The 17,338-nt window shown below is 38.2% G+C and overlaps 1 protein-coding gene and 1 long non-coding RNA gene across 5 annotated transcripts in view; one reads left to right on the plus strand and one right to left on the minus strand.

The window, feature by feature from the left end:
* LOC100650048 (brain tumor protein) overlaps positions 1–17,338 on the plus strand; it is a 109,449-nt gene that overhangs the window by 46,378 nt on the left and 45,733 nt on the right. For 2 of the 4 annotated variants that reach the window (XM_012313096.3, XM_012313094.3), the window contains exon 2: positions 8,938–9,029. The exons of the other annotated variants lie outside the window; for them this stretch is intronic. The gene's annotated coding sequence lies outside the window, so the exon portion shown is untranslated. The remainder of the gene's footprint in view (positions 1–8,937; positions 9,030–17,338) is intronic. 4 annotated transcript variants of the gene reach the window in all.
* On the minus strand, positions 6,415–7,505 carry LOC125385808. The gene is made up of 2 exons (XR_007225464.1): positions 7,158–7,505; positions 6,415–7,086 (listed from the first exon to the last, which is right to left on the minus strand). It is a non-coding gene; the product is annotated as an uncharacterized LOC125385808 (long non-coding RNA).

Here is a 17,338-nt window from a genome sequence, read left to right on the forward strand (position 1 = left end):
ACCAGAATTGCCGTAGGTCGGGTGGATCTGTATACTACCATATGTATACCACTACCACTTGTGCACACCATATCTTATCTATGTAAGGAAGTGACGTCATATACGACCAATGCGACGCTACGACAGATTAGTATCATCTATCCACCAGATGTTCAAGTAACTATCGCAACGACCAAAATTAGTACCGCTTTTGGCTAGATAAATCTCAGATTGTCATTTTTATTTAACGATAGTCGTTCGTGCAATTATTTTTGGACCGTTCGTCTCTTCAAAGAGATTCTTTCAGATTCGTATTCCTTTTGATCTTCGCTCGTTCCCACACACACACAGCTATACGTGTAAGTCATACATATAAAAAGCTACTCAAACCTGTACCGATCACGTCTATGTATGTTTGTATTTGTATCAATCTCAGGCCCGACCTGGGATTAAATCTTCGAAGCAATCAACGTAATTACTCTTATTTTATATCAAAACAAAAACTCGAGCGAATCGTTAGCAAGACAGCATTGTCGCTGTCTTTTTCACTCGTTCTTCTCGCGTTCCACTTCCTTTTTTCTCACTTTCTTTTCTAACATTTCATATTTTTGTCACTGTTATCCATCAGCTCTCCTGCACCGAGCTGTCTTCTCTTGTTATTTGACATATTGTCATCACCCATCATGCGGATTCTCCTTATGTATGTCCTACGCGTCCTTCGCTCTTGATTCATCCAACCTCTACTGGTCTTCCATTCGTTTTCTAATTGAAGCTTTGCCAACATCTTTAGTTCCTCTGCTTTGCTTTCCTCTCGTAGGTGCTTTGGTGTCCGAATCGTACATTTTGCTCCAATTTCTTTCGTACTCCCTTTACAGAAACTTCTTCCCGATTTCCTTTCATGATTTTGTTGGCTCGTAAAAGTTGGCGGCGTGTTAAAGCGTTTAGGATTTCCTTGCTTCGTTCTTTCTCTCTTTTTTCACGCGCTAGGAATGCTTATCTCCCACCAATTGGCGTCATATTTCAAGGATTAAATTTCATTCTCGCAGTTCTCTCGCATCATCCGTTTCATTGCATCACTCGAGCGAAACGAATTCGCAAATTTAGAACTCGTTACACACATGTTTCCCTTGCTATCGGCTTTTCAGCTAACAAAACGTGGGATATTCTACAAACGTAGAATCTTTTTAATCGAAATCGGCGTTACTTTATCTTGTTTTTTTTTATTGCTACGTTTATCTTTGTTTTATTTCCAGTGCAATGTTCGTAACTGAGATTACGTAATAAATACGTTAATTGCGTAATATTAATTCTTACGTTCGTTTTAATTTAAGTTGTCTTTCTTTTAACACGCAATACTTTTTCTTATCCTCGTTGATCGGTTAATTGTATTTTAGGATTTATCGTATCATGTATCGTCGAGATGCAGTAACTTTGACTCAATAACATCGATTTGCGTGGTGATGAAATTAGTTTGACGGTTCGTACGATCTGATGATCCGCGTCGACGCTGGTTAACGAATTGCAAACACGTAATTTGCGTAAACGTTTAATCTTGCGTTTCCTCTCCACTCTTTCGCTACGTCATTAACTTGACAGTTCTATGGTCTGATGCAATTTATAAGGAGAACACTTTTCTTTTTCAATTTTTCCCATCAGCCACTTTGCGCTATTCTTGCCCGCGCACCTGCAGGTTTTACGAGCCCGCGTCACTCGCTCGCGTCATTAGCTCGCTCTCGGGCCTCCGTTTTCTTCTCTCATTTTTATTCTCACTTTCGCATAGCAAACAGGCTATGTATGGATTTATTGCTCTCGCGATATCGTTATCACGAATTTATAAATTGTTTTTCACGACGCAATATTCGGTTAGGTATTCTTCGTTTGATTCAAAAAATAGTTTCTTTCGATTCTACCTCATCGAATATGCGTGCCACGTATTCGCTTTAAATATACGTTCATCTACACGATATGAATTAATTAGGAAGTCGATGTAATGTTTCGATAGATAACATTGATTTGGAAGATACATCGACCTGTAGATTTACGAGCCTTTTCTAGGTAAAAATCGTGCTGCGAAAGGAATATACAAAAAGATTACCATTTTTGGATCTCCTTGCGAACGAAAAATTCTTGAAAGACATTTAAGAGCATCTCTCAAGCAACAAAATAATAGAACTTGTCCCAAATGTGATTGGAACGTCGAAAAGAAAGGAGAGCGAAGACGAAAAAGTTGGGCTGTCAAATTTAACCGTACGGTACATTTGATCTTTGTTCTTTCCAAATTCTGACTCTCCTACTACGGAGTAATTATTCACAGACGTATATCGACGTACTAATTGTACAGAAATTCTGCTGATAAGTCGATGGACGTTTGAAATCGAGCAAATCCGACCACCGGATTATCGCTAGGTGAAAACAATAGCCAACAACGCGCTCGCCGAGTTATATCCGTATTTGTATATACTCGGTGTTACGAACGAACTGCACTCGGTCTAGGAACAGAATTAACGTAAGATTCCCGAGTATGAAGTAATTACGAAGCGCGCGGAACAGATCGGAGATAATCAGAGATATTGTTAGTCGGAGGACGTAAATAGACGAGTCTTTCCTGTATCGCACCTGTTGGCTTGGAAATTTGGAATGGAAACTTGGAATATCAAATTACGGTATCGTCGGATTTCATTGGTCAGAAAAAATATCAAATCGAAATACAACCGAACAATGGCTCTGATTAAAATAAAATTGCATTCTAGGCATTCGAATAATTTCAAATATTTTGTTCGCGTATTAATCGATAAGAGCAAAACCCGATTGAAAGCCATTATAGCGTACGCATGACGCGTAAAGTTGGCGAATGCGTCGTTAGTCGCTGTTCGCCCGGAGCAACGATCGTGTGATATTTGGCATTCGCTCGATTCCAAATATCGATCGAATGGAAAAATTATTTCGTCGATGGATGGTACGCGAAGAGGACGAGGATCGAGCGTAACGCGTGGCTAACATAAATTTCTGATAAACGGTACCAAAGAGAATAACGCAAGGAGGTGCAAAAGTGGCCACTTTTTAAACATTCTCCTTTCGTTTCGATATTTCATCGATTGAGGTCAAGGCAGTACTTGTTGAATCACTGTACGGTTGACCTGTAGGTTAGTCATTGCGTTGCAGCAGATTGAGTTGTACGTTATTGATTTTCTTTTAGTTTCATCAAATGGTGTAATATGTAATTTAAATACGGAGCTCCGTTCAGCGAATTATACATCAAAAAGGTAAAAGAAAGGTACGTTCGCTATTCATACAAATATTTGAATGATAAAATTTGAAAAAGATCGAATGCAATGTTTGAGGAAAATCCTTAGAATTTGCAAATTATTCATACTGTCTGCCTATGGCAAATAAATTTATTGAAAATAATATTTCTTTTTGCAATATCGAATGTCGATTACGTAGCTGGTAAAAATGTTGACTGCGTGAAAAATGGCGTTGACAGGTTTGCCTTCCGAAAGGCTGGTGTATGCTCTTAAAATAATTTAAGGCTGCCGTAATTAGAGTTGAAACATGACATGTACATTCCTGTTTCATTTTTTCAATTGCTCCTTTGAAGAAGTTACAGCGGTATTCTCTATGTACGTAGAAAGAAGCCGTATAAATATTATCATGTCACCCCAGAATTGCAATATTGTCAAACGACTGTGCAACGAATTGAAACGTCGATCACGCCTCGTTGAAGTCGTCTCTCCTTGTCATCAACAGGTTTCCTTGACACGTCACTTATTCTATTTTATCTTATCGTGCCGGTGACAAATATTTTCTTGCTTTGTACACTCTTTATTGCAGCTATTTGTATGGAATGATTGCCGAGAAATAATTTTCTGTTATTTTTTGAAACCATCCGCTTACCTTAGTGACTATGTACAATTATGTGAAATCCAAAGATACATAAATACATAGAATACACCCGATAAGCAGAAACATATGAAATATACAAAGTATAGCTCTCTTTATCGTATTTAATAGGTAAAAGTTCTTGCTTGGGTCTTATTCTTTTTATCGCAGTGGTATAGTTTATTTTTCAGCTTCTCAGCCATAGAAGGAATTCGGTTTACAATTATTTTTCTTATTGCCTCGCGTTCTCACCTAATCGTCTCACGCGTCTCACCTAATTTTGCTATTACGTATCTACCGTTTATCATCTATCGAACTATTAATTATCGGTAGTAATAGTAGTAGAAGAAGAAAGTAAATCGTAACTACATCGTATATTTACGCTCAACTTAGGATCATTTTTGTACCTTTAACGCTATGAACGATTTCCAATAGCGAAGTAATATTAGAAGGACAAAAGTTGTACCTAATATGGAACGAGTACAAAAATATGGAATACTAACGTTAGGTGGTATATTTTTATAGAAAATAAACAAAAGATGGTTCTAGTCTTTTTATTTTATTCTTCCGTGGTAATAAAGTCACATTTTCGAAGAATTGTATCATAAAATAGCTATTTGCAGTAGTCGCAAATCCAGATATCGAATTCAGCAGCCACACACTCGTGATCGCTTGAAAGTGCCTTGCTGTTTCGCGGCAGCCCATTTTCTTTTCTCGAATCATTTTTATGATTCGGGTCATCGTTTCGCCGTCCCACAGTTTTCTTTTTTGTCGATTTCGCTTCCTGCGGGAAAGGGGACATCCTGGTATCTTATAAATAAAACAACCTATAAAAAGAAAGTAATGCTAACACGGAATATTGTATAATTCGACCACTACAAGATGCGCATATTTGAAATTTTAAGTAATTTTAAATAATAAATTTTAAACACGCACGAATAAGTGCGGTATAATAATAAAAAGAAAAAGAAGGAACACGTCAAACTCACCGTCAAGTAAAACGATCCTGCTACGACGTAGACGCGCGCTCGTTCGATTTATTTCGTAAATTTATCGAGAATCTCTCTATTAACAGTTATCTAATATATTTATTAAAATGTAGACGAGTATTATTGCATAATACTAAAACTAAACACTCGTCTTTTTAGTCTATTTATATATATATTATAGCTCGGAACAAGAGAAAAACATTTAACCTATTTCTTTAATGAAAAACTAAAAGTTTGCATATTCATGATTTTGGTATAAAAGAGAGGATATGTTGACGTTATTTAGAAAACGTTGAATACGTATCTGCAGTATATTTGTATAATATCGTAGATACAGTGGTGGACAAAAGAAAGTTTATGGAATATAAGCGCGGCCTCAGACCATCCATATAAATTGTCAATATTTCAAGGTTCTCGACTAAAAGGATCAACATGCATGGTCAATATTTATTGAAAACCCGCATTTTCGTTGAGAACCTTGAAATATTGATAATGGAACGATAATCCGTTTAAATTGCGATAACAATCGTGGCCATGAATCCCAAAACAGCGCAACAAGTCGATCGATCAGTATTTCGAGAAAATCAATCTCTCCTGTTCATCTTCTTTCGTTCGTTGTTGATTTCGTTGATTTTTTGCTTTGAGCCTCGATTTTACGTATACTCTTCAATCATATTCTTCGTAAGAAGCTGCGTAAAACCCGTGCTATTTTCGAAATCATTGAGTAATTTATTACGGTACTTTTAGCCTATATATTTAAAAAAATAGTTGAACCAAAAGAAACATATCATTCGTAGATTTTCCAATAGATCCATATTTCTGTAGTAAGTTTTCACGGACGATGATTTAGATTCACCGATGACAATTACAACTTCTTTATGTCCTGGCACCTTGCACCGAACAGATCTCATCGCTATGATCCCGTTTTATGCACCGAAGGTTGAAATCGATGTTTCCTTCGGATTGGAACGACCGCGTGATTAGTCGACGCTTGGACGTGCTTGCGGTTATAATATCTTTTCTGTATTCAAAAACCGCGCCTTTCAAGGATTTGTGATAGTTTATATATCACCGTCGTTGGAAAACACGCGAAGGATGAAATTTTGCATTGTTTAAAACGTTAATGGCTAGATCCCAGCTAGATCCGAGTAAACTGAAAACAGCTATGACAATAACTCGTGTAGTGTCAGCTAATATAGCACGCTAGCAAGACACCGTTGTTTTCCGAAACAGATTTACATTCAATAAGAGCGACGAGTAAATATATCACAGAACGCACGACTGTTGCAGATATGGTAAAAAATAAAATGTATAAAAGTTGCTAAAGTTCATATGGTATCAATTTCAAACCTTCTATCCGTCACTGTACTTAAAGTGCCTCGATATCTTTGATGAAAAGCGCTAATTGTGAAATATTAAATAGTAATTTAACAATAAGACAGAGTAATGGAAACAGCTCGTTAATTTGGAAAATTTTTCTTAAATATATTCGATACAGCTTACATTCTCCTCTAAATAGGATTATACAAATGTTGAACGATATTTAATTCGTATCGTCGTATCGTTGTTCGCGTAATTTTCGTGTTTTTCAAGTTCCTCCAGCGAAGCCGGAAGAGAAAATTTGCTGCTAACTTTGTTCCGCAAAATAAACCATAATGCTATGTATGCTTGGATAGGAAAATTCAAGATTTTTGTTACCGATGTACCAGCTGGATGGGCACTAGTAATTTGGCCTCTTTCAAAGCCTGCAAAGCTACGTTTACACTAGTTGATTATAAAAACGCTGTTTGCATTATTCCAGTTGCAATCCACTGCTGGATAGGATCAGTGGTCTGGAATGCTTTTGGAGTAACGTAGACCCGTTTTAAGATCCGACATATAGTACAATGAATGCAACAGTACGCTGCTAATAAACAAACTAAAGTTCGTAAACGATCGCGTAGCGTATATTAATCGGAATTTGAACAATTTGTCGACCAAACATTTTCAGCTACGCACTAAGCGGAAGATGCATGACATGTAAGACGTGTTTTCCTTATTTTGTTCAACAAATATACGTACGTAAAAAATGGCATTGAAACGTATCAAATTGCAATCAGAGAAACTAACTAAATTATTACGTCTTTTACGCGGTAAACATTTTCACGCTATTTCGATTGCGCGCGTATGTTCCACGCATAGATGTCCACTTCGCCGGAAGTTTCGCTTCGTTGCACCGTTTCCGGTTATCCGTAGGTATCTGAAAATAAATTTATGCTACACGGAGCGTCGTTTCTTAGCTTTTCCAACTGCATATTTATGCTATTGTACCATTCTTGTTCGAGAGACAGGATCGGAGTTTACGTTAGTTGGTTGAATTCCAAGCAGATACGACTTCAATTTTTTCTACGCCTATGAGGATTTTCTTTCTCGACTCGAGACACCTTACGATACATTCTCACGATTGTTCTAGAAATGGAAAATTTCCAACGTTTAGATTAAATAAACGAACGCGTACGACTCTTTCGATTGTTAGAATTATTTCTACGAGTTCCTTCGCGGTTTTTCTTCGTATTTTGACAACGACGCATTGTACTTGATATTTCTTTATTATACAGGCTGTATCAGCTAAACGAGATCACCGAAGTATCTGTCTTATCTACAATTGTATGAAAAACATACTAACGGGGGGAGGAGATGAGTATCGGTGACTATAATTACATGTATTCTATAGACGAATAAATATTTAAATAGCACTCGCATGCTTAACACGTTCAACGCGGAAGGATCTCTACGATTTCTACTTTCCATATCGAAAAAGACTGAAAACAAGTTTCTTCGCGTGGTTGCATTTGAAAAATGGCTAAAACGTAGGTCGGATTGTTGAAAAATATATAAATATCGATGCACGCATCGTCGACTTCCCACTGAACGTATCACCTCGGTACGGTTATTTCAGTCAGTGCTGTTAATTAGTAGATAATTATCGTTACTCGGTTAAGGAGTTGGTCCAGTTTCGTATAAATCTATAGGCGGTGCAAATGATCCACTTCTTTCGGGAAACTCAAACTGTTTTTATATCGCGTTCTGCTAGTTGGAAATGACATTTTTATTATTCTGACGCAGAATGGAGGCGTTTGTACTTGTTCAGTCGGTCGTGGAAAGTATCTTTGTCACCGGTCGTCGTCTTTACCGAGAAATTATATTCGCAGAAGTACAAGTTGGGCTATACGTTGCGACTTGCTGCAAGATAAATCTTCCAAGACCAGCGCGATACGCAACTTCGCTTTAATTGGTCGTTGATCCGCGTTGAAATACTTTGTTAGACGTAGCGAATGAGTGAAATATGTTCTACTATCTTCGAAGATTATTTATCTGCGCTTAGAATGTGATTTACTTCTACAAATTGTATTTGCTTTCTGGTTTTCCTATCTCTCTTACGTTTAGGAAAACACAGTGCATGCGATTCAACAGAGCTCTTATCAATATTTGTAGTAGATTTTACTGTTATACTATGCTTCTCCATTTATATGTTTTGATATAATATCGTCTATGAGGATAAAGAAAATTTTAGAACTACGTACAATGGCCGACGAAAGTATTCGAACATTTTTACGAATATGCAAAAGTCTTTGAAATTTCTATAGCCCTGCAATGAGACACGGTTATCGTAATTGTAATAGCAAGATGTGAAATCGATCCGAAATTGTATGCAGAGATACGAGAAATTGATTGCAAACATACGCTTGGTGAAAAATTGACATACAGCGTGAATAGTGGTCTGAAACATACAATTAGCGTTAAAAATGGTCCGACAAAATGCAGCGAATAGTCGAGTGACCAGATACTTTGCTAATCTCTGTGAAATACGTGCTTGTAATAAATCTCTTGTAACTTGGAAACTATGTTTTCAGACACGTATCAAACATTAGAAATATAGTCGAAATATTCGTGTCAATGCTAATGAAGTTTTAAAATGTTTTGTATAACATATACGTAAAAAATTTCTGGTTAAATTTTAATCGATCGCAGTATTTGAAATATTTCAACGACCGCGTGGTCGCGTTTATTTTCAACTCGAAATAACACGGACTTTATCTTTTATTTACAGGTGAGTCCTGCACTGTTGTTGAGAGGTGCTGCTTCGAAACGATAAGTTTGCGAGAGTTTATACGCGAGATCTACAAGGCTTATGCATTGAGGGTAAAGTATTCTGTTTGTATGTTTACATACGTATATTAAAAACGTGCCGTGTTACAAATCAATAAATGTCTGTTTTACGTTTGTCAGTGTAAACAACGCGAATGCCATTTTTACGCGAAAGAGTATGGGAGAGAACACGAAAATCTGCGTTGAGAACAGAATTACAGCAGAACTCTGTTTATACGAAGCTGTTGCGAGACAAGTAGATTCCTACGATCGGATCGTTTCTACAATAACGATCCGCTTATTTTTCCCTAGCACCTATGATTTTTCGCTCAGTCGCTTCGCATTCATATAAGAAGATTCCACGAAACATTACCTCGACAATGTTGCAAACTCGTATCGGCTGCGAAGCACGAGAGTGTCACGTAAGGTGTTTACATATTACCTATTGTTGGCGAACAATTGTTGCTAAAAATACCTAAACACTAATATATTTGATTTCAAGTACGATAAAAAGAGAATGCAGTGGTATTCGGTGCTATAACCTTGCCATTTTTTAGAATTTCAAAGTAACAAAATACTTATATTCATACTGTGACGATACGACGATCCACGTACAACCGATCTTACGTCAACGGCAACAGTCTACCCGAACGCCTTCTAGCAACGACGATTCGCGTTTCTCCTCAAACTCTTTTCGTCAACCATCCAATTTGTTACAAAATCGCAGTTTACTACACTCGCACTACATAAGCAAACAGGTAGACCTCTTTGATCAATTGTAAAAAGTATCCGAGTTGTTCACACCCGTGCTCGTATTATCTGGTCATTTTCGTATAATTACCTTACGTTTCAGTATCTTGTAATTTGGATAATTTACCGACGAGTTATTCAGCGTTGTTAACGAACGGTGGAAACGAGCAAGCGATTAATGCTGTTATGGCGTCGTGATAACGAAGCGTGCATTCGTACTGTTAGGTATCGAGAGACAATAACGTTGCGTTTCGGTCGATCATTCGTAAATGAGAGTTCCGCGAGAGAGGATATTTGGTCGAGTAAAAAGCAATAGCCTCGGCGCGCATACGCGGACGTTTTATTACGTCAAGCATACGTGCATAGCATATCGCGGAAAGGCGGCTTACTCTCTCGAGTCAGCCATCAATTATTCGATATGCGCTGCCTTCTCCGGCTGCGTCACTCGCCATGAACGCTTCTTACTCTTCTTAATCACCGTAGGGTAGGTCAGTGCACCTGGCGAAGATTTTACGGCCTTGCTCGACATGCCGTTTAATCGCCGTTGCTTTACGCGCAACCCAGACACTGCAACTCGGACGATCGATTAATCTCGTAACTAACGCCATCCAGCATCCTCTGCCTGGCCAACGATCCGATGCGAAACGAACTAAGCCTAGTCGAGCCAAACAAATCCACCGTTTTCGATACCACGGCGAAATTAATCGACCCGTGAGTCTTTCGCTTTGTGTCGTTTAATCTTTGATCCAACGCACGATACCCCGTAAATCAGCCCATAAATCGTTAACAAACGTGTTTGTAGTTTCGAGCAGAAAAATCTGAGAACAATTTCACCGCTGTAATTGATGGATAAATGGCGCGCTCTAGGAAACTGATTTCGGCCACGGATAATTAGATCTTTTACTCAAAGATATACCTATATTCTACGAAAATCTAATTTGTCTTGCGTCGTATCTTATAATTTTTGCTTCTTTTTTTCTAACAAAGACAAATGCTAATCGCCTTTACCGACTAATTTGCATGTAACAGGCATATGTACACTTTCGTCATTTCCTCGTTTTCAGTGGTGGAATTCTGGAGCGCATTTCACAACCGTTTAATTCGATCGACCAATTGATTCGCTCGTTGTCGATATATTTATCGTAGAACGGTAACGTGTCTTGTCTGGATCAAACCACATTTTCTTAGTTTGAGAGCTGCGCAAACAAGCAACAAAGATGAACGCGCGAGAATGTTGATCGGAAATTAAATAGAATGGAGATTCTGCTCATCCGTGGTATAGACGTCTAGGTGGTACACGGCTACGCTCTTCGATAAGCATAGGTTGTTAAAAGAAGAATAGTCTGGTATAGTTTGACATTTAATTGGGGGCTTTGCCGGCACTTATTTATGATGATGCAACTGCAGCGCCTAGAATGCGAACCATCGATGCCACAGGGCTTGCACGAAGCAAGTAGAGTGGAAGAAATTTCTCTGTGGAACTGAACGATCTGTGGTGCGCTCACGCGAACCATATTCGACCGAAATGGCATGTAACTTTCCACATTTGAGTGCCGAATTTTGATATCGCTTTGATTGCATCGGCAAACGAGCAAATCTTCGTCCATCTATGAACAAAATTTATAGATGAGGTAAAAGAAATTTGATCGCGAATAAAAATTGTAAATTTCCACGATCAGCGATTCTTGTTCGATTACGCGTACGTCGTGTCGCAGTCCTGCGAGAAAATGTCTCGTCTCGAAAATGTAAGTTGTCCAAAACTTAATTAAATCAGATTCGCGAACGAGAAGAATAATGCTCGTAAAACAGGATCAAGCACTTTGCATTTTTCATTTTTAGTTCTTCAGTCTGAAAAACCACGTTTGTAAGACACAGTACAGTGCCACATAAATCGGGAAAAGCGACGCAACTGCTCTCTGGCATTCGAGTTACGAAGATAAATGAAAGAGATTTTCATAATTGGCGGAGTAGCGATAACTGGAAAATTACATTTTCGAGGCTCTTTCACTTTCCTCGCAAGGCTGCGATGTGTCCAGATAAATCGATTTTACAGCCTCTTGAATCAGCGTAAAATCGTAACGAAGTCGTAACGTAACCCGAATGAAAATATTTGTAATAGCTTACTATACAATGTGTGCCACGCGACTAGGACAATTTATAGCTCTCAAACGGTAGGAAATAGAAACAGAATTTCATTAAGGAAAACTAAATAGTCTTGAACGATTCCACTGCTGGTGATACTTGGCAAATATCGAATGCTTTTCGTTGCTTTTATTTCCTAACTATTTTATCATAGCTCCTATCGTGAAGTAGTTATCGAGGACAAATTTGTTAGGCTTTTTCGATGAATGTAACGAATAGGTGTCCTAATATTTATGGCCTGCAGCGAGGATTTACTTTTATTGGGAAAATTATTGACGATATCTGTATGCGCTGATATACGGTGGCTGGTATACGGAAAGAAGTTTGTGAAATAAGAAGAGTAAAAGGACAAGAGTAATTTTACAAAATAATTTATATTTAATAAGAGCGATAGATATACTGCGTATCGCAAAGTAGGTTACCGTCAACGATATGCCAAACAATTTTTAGAACAGCAACTACCAAGATTCATAGTGTACCAATTTTTAACTTTCTTTTATTCGCTACCGTATATGTAATGGAAAAATGCAGAAGCTTTTAGCTTCGTTACAGTGATATTTAAAGTAGAAAACTAGAAAATGTGTGTTTGCGCGTGATAGTTGGAAAGTAATTCCATAATTTTTACAATTCTAATGGAAAAAAATAATTTCTACAACTTTAATAAGAGGAATTAATTTCGACGAAATACTTCTAGCAACGTGTATTTTATAAGATGATTAGTAGAAAAAATAGTATTTTCACTTTTCGACGTTATTTAAAGAAGATCGTCCTTCTACGAGCTATTTAATACAAACGTTGAAAGATTAATTACAAATTCTTGCACAAATAATTACTCGTTCCTCTTCGTGCTTCTTTAAAATAGAACAACAATCGATGCATTTATCCCTATAGAGGCGGAAAACGAGTCTCTCGAGAGTAGGCAATATATGTCAAGTGAGACTTTAAAATGCGTTTTTCAAGAATTGCAACGAGCGTGCAGAGTACGTGCACTAATGGCTATGATGAATTTTAAACAAATGAGCGTTAATAGAAGCAGCGAATTCGTAATTTCTTTACTTTCTAATCTTACTTAATAATCTTCTAATATTTACTTAGTAGTAATATATAATACTATATGTAAAATGGTACCATAATTGCAATCGATAGAACGTAGATTTTTATAGATTTATAAAAATATTCAAAGTATACCATTTTCTAAAGTACTTGGTGGTAAAACAACTTCTTACCGATGTTCGCTTTATTAATCGTTCTGAAAAACTGAATTTGCATAAAAATCCAGTCTGATAGACAATATCGATCTTTTCAAAGAAAATCCAATTTTAATTCAATGGAAACATCGAAGCCTCTAAGGATGTTGCTGTCTCCTACATCACCGGAGCTCTTTTTCTTTGCTCGTCTATGGTCGTTTTCTTCGCTCGTCTATGGTCGTTTTCTTCGCTTTCTCCCTCTTCTGCCTCTCCTTCTCTTCCACTTCCTTCTTCTTCTTTTCCCCTGCCTCGCGGCAACTTGGTTGTTGCCCTGCGAACGAACCCTCGGTCATCTTCTTTTTCACCGTTTTGCATTCCCCGAGCCCTGAGAACGCAAAGTCAGCGCACCTACACGATCCTTTTTCCACGTTAGACTTTTGACATACGATTTCCACCCTCCTATCTTAAGGTGCACAGTCCCTCAAAAGTATTCCGACGCTTGCTTATTTCTAACAAGCTATATTCTAATTACTATTCTACGATTCGATCGAACTGCCACATTTGTTTCTTAGGAATCAACGTAGCTGCGCATAATAGTAAAGGAAATTAGCCAAATATGGTATAGCGTGTCGTTTCTCGGATGTTATTCTTGCAAAATCAATCGCGATAAAAAAGTTTTATAGGTGTTCGATCGTACATTTACGCTCAACGTACTGTACGATCTACGCTCGACTTGTATGCTTTCCACGCTATGAATTTTCAATATCGAAGTAATGTCAGAAAGACAGAAAGTGTATCCAATGTGCGGTAGTTACCCGATTATGGAATATTGGCGTTGGGTACTATATCTTCATAGAAGACAGAAACAAAAGTTCTATTCGTCTTCCTTTACTCCTCTCTGGTAATAAAATCAAACTTTAAAAGAATCACATGAAAACGTAGCTGTTTAGAATAGCAGCAAAGTCAGATATCCACCAGTCTGCAGCAGCACATTCCTAAATATTTGAAAGTGGTTTGCTGCTCCGAGGTGGCCCATTTTCTTCGTCGCATAATTTTCTTTCTTGTGGATTTTTCCTCGTGCTGCGAGAGCAGCTAACCAGGCAACCTAATTCTTGTCTTTGGTTTATGGTTTGTATAAATTTCAGTTAGGCGTCGGTTTATCCGACCAACGGCGAACGCTAACACGTACGAAAATAACCAAAAGTTGTTCGGAATGATGCTCCCGGCAATATATTCAAAATCATCGAAACCCAGAGTTGTAGCAGCTTTCTAAATAATTACCCCGTCTTTTTCTTGAATGTTCAACGAATTTTTGTTACGACGTTTAAATTCATTGCCAATTCGTTGACAACTTCGAAGCATACGACGTGCGTTCGATTCGGCGCATGCTTTTAAGGCCCCTATGCACGTTGCAACTTGAACCACGATGCGGCACATGCATCAACACTTGGGCCCTACGCAGACGAGCGACTTCCGTCCGCGCGATATCGCCGCGATCATACGTCTTTCTTTGTTTTCCCGGTTAAGAACGACAAAGGCGGACGCACGATTAAGTTTCACGATACATGCCACATAGTTGTGTACATAGCGCAATGTACATAGTTCGATATCGGAGAATCGGCATCGCGAGCAACTTGTATCGGTGCACCGATCAGAATCGCCGTGTCTTAGTTAGTGGACGAGGCACGATTCGAACTCAGATTTCAAGTGTAAACACGTAGAAAGTAGCGCCGATACAGAATATAATTTACAGCAGAGTCTCATCGTTGTATTTTGTTTTTTAATCTTTTGGCGAACTTTATCCAACAGACGTTGAACAGCAGATTCTTCCACAGGCAAATAATTTCTACAATCGCTCGGTTCTTCCGTTTTTTAGTTCTTTCACTAACGTGGAATAGAAGAATCCGTTCGTCTCCATTAGCCATCTTGCTGCGTCTTTTTTAAAGTCTTTAATTTTATATCGTTTATAACCGACATTCCTATTATCGGTAATAACAATACCGGAATTGGGAAATGATCGGACATTTTGACACACGCTTCTCAGCGTTGGTATCGCGCCACAAGCTAGGAGGAATCGCTAACGCGGAGATAAATTGAAACTGATGCAGATTTCATGAAACCTAGGCGTCGATGCATGCGTCGCAACATGTTTCGTGTATAGGGGTCTTTAGATTATGCGCGGTATCGACTCGAGTATGGCGTGTGAACTGGAAATTCCAAAATTATGGAAAAGTATTTGACAATAATTCGTATTGAACGTACACACTCGGAAAATTTTAGAACAGTTACCGTAGTCGTTTCGAAAATGGACAAATTTAATGGACAAGATTGGTCGAATAATACGATATGGTGGAGTGAAACTTAATATTTTATACAACAAAAGTGTAACTGACGTATAAAACGTTAATACGATCTATTGTATAATATAATTTAGTCATTTAAGTAATTTAATCTTATCAAATATCAAGGCTTTTGAACGAGAATGCGTATATTAAGCTTGGCAAATTAAAGACGGTTATTGCGTGAAAATTCTTTGCTAGGATTAGCTTTAGGGTTAGGCGTTGAATCTTCTTTTCTTCCAGCGACTTAAATAGATATCGACGAAAGCGTTAAAGAGAACTTGAGTTTTGTCATCAATTAAGTCATTATCGATGACTAATTGCTGCTAAAAAAACGTTCAGATAGGAACTTTTTTTGGAGAGATAAGATTGAAGAATCATTTAACCCTCGGTTGATATCGTTATAGGTCATAGGTGGCCACAACAGTTTAGATTAGATCGCGTAATTTGTTATATTCACGCGGTAGTACTTCCTTATGCCGAAACATCCACTAACTAAACTACTAACGAAACTAAATGGAACGTTTTACGAATCGTTTTGATTATTAGGAAATAAACGGGACTCTAGAGGAAGATGAAATTTAGCTGTTTCGCGCGTAACATTTTCTGCAGCTTAATAGACGGGTCTACAAAGACTATACACTTTTGCAGTGGTTTGGTGCGTGAGATTCTCAGCCTCGTAAGAATCACTCCTATTTAACTAGCTTTTTCGTATACTTGAAAACATACTTTTTCAAAGATCATCTCTTACGACTTTTAATCAGCGTTTGACATAAATATGGAATTGTTCGTCGATAACTGGCACTTGTTGGCAATTTTCTGGGGTCCTCGTTGGCTCGTTTGGTCGAAGAAATTTTATACACGTAAATTGCAGAAAGGATTGTAATAGCCAGAAGCCTCGATACAGCGGAGAAATACAACTGTATTTATCGTTGCGTGATCTCGCTTCGACGCGTAAAGAACCCAGAACGTTAAATCGATCATTTCATCGCTCTCTATTCTTCCAATAAATTTATTGTTCCGATGCAGCCACTCTTACCATTGCAATTATCTTGCGTATCACGCGTACTATTGCCATCGGTGAATCGCATGCCAACGTGCAGTTACAGATGCTTAAGATCGTGTCACGTGACATAAATGCAACGTGCTTAATACGGTCCACACGCGTGCAGACACTGCAGGCGGTTTAATCGAACGCCTCGAACATCTCCTCGCGTTGACAGCGTTGAACGCGTACGAACTTACGGGACTGAGCAATCGAATCACACGCCTGTGCAAAACTCACCTACGCTCTATTTGGTTTTCCCCACTTTCCTTTCTCGCTTGTTCGCTGCAAGCTGCTTCCAAGCGAACCCTATTGCGTTTCATTTCGTTTCGACACTTCCCCGTATAATGTTACAATCCACGGAACACGAAACCACTTACTTTTGCAAATTGTACTCCGATAGGTCCAATCGCGTAAAAGTGGATATACAGCGACTACAATAGGCATTTGTATCGAATCCTACTTATTTTCCAGCGAAGCGTTTCATTATCGGATTCCACGTTCCATTTTCATAATTGTGTAAGTATCAAGTTTTCGTAATCGCGACGAGAGGCAGACAGATATTTAGACTTAACCAATTGGTATACACAAAAATAGATAAATATTCAGTTGCACGATAAATCGAAGAACGTTATGAAATTAAACGAATATTTAAATGTTTTCGTAAAAGGTATGAATTTATGGAGAAATAGGATAATTAACTAGGCTTCTTAATCGCAAATAGATGATGCGCTTTTTTAAGAAAACGTGAACAAAGCTGGAGAAACTGTTCGACGCTATCGAGTCGAAAATGATCGGAGGAACGCAGCCGACTTAAGACGCACATACACCTTATAGAAAGAGCAAGAAAAATGAACGAACGGTCGATGAATTTTACGAAAGAAGCTGATAAAGTATTTC

Source organism: Bombus terrestris, chromosome 10 (assembly GCF_910591885.1).
Source record: "Bombus terrestris chromosome 10, iyBomTerr1.2, whole genome shotgun sequence".
NCBI classification, from domain to species: Eukaryota; Metazoa; Arthropoda; class Insecta; order Hymenoptera; family Apidae; genus Bombus; species Bombus terrestris.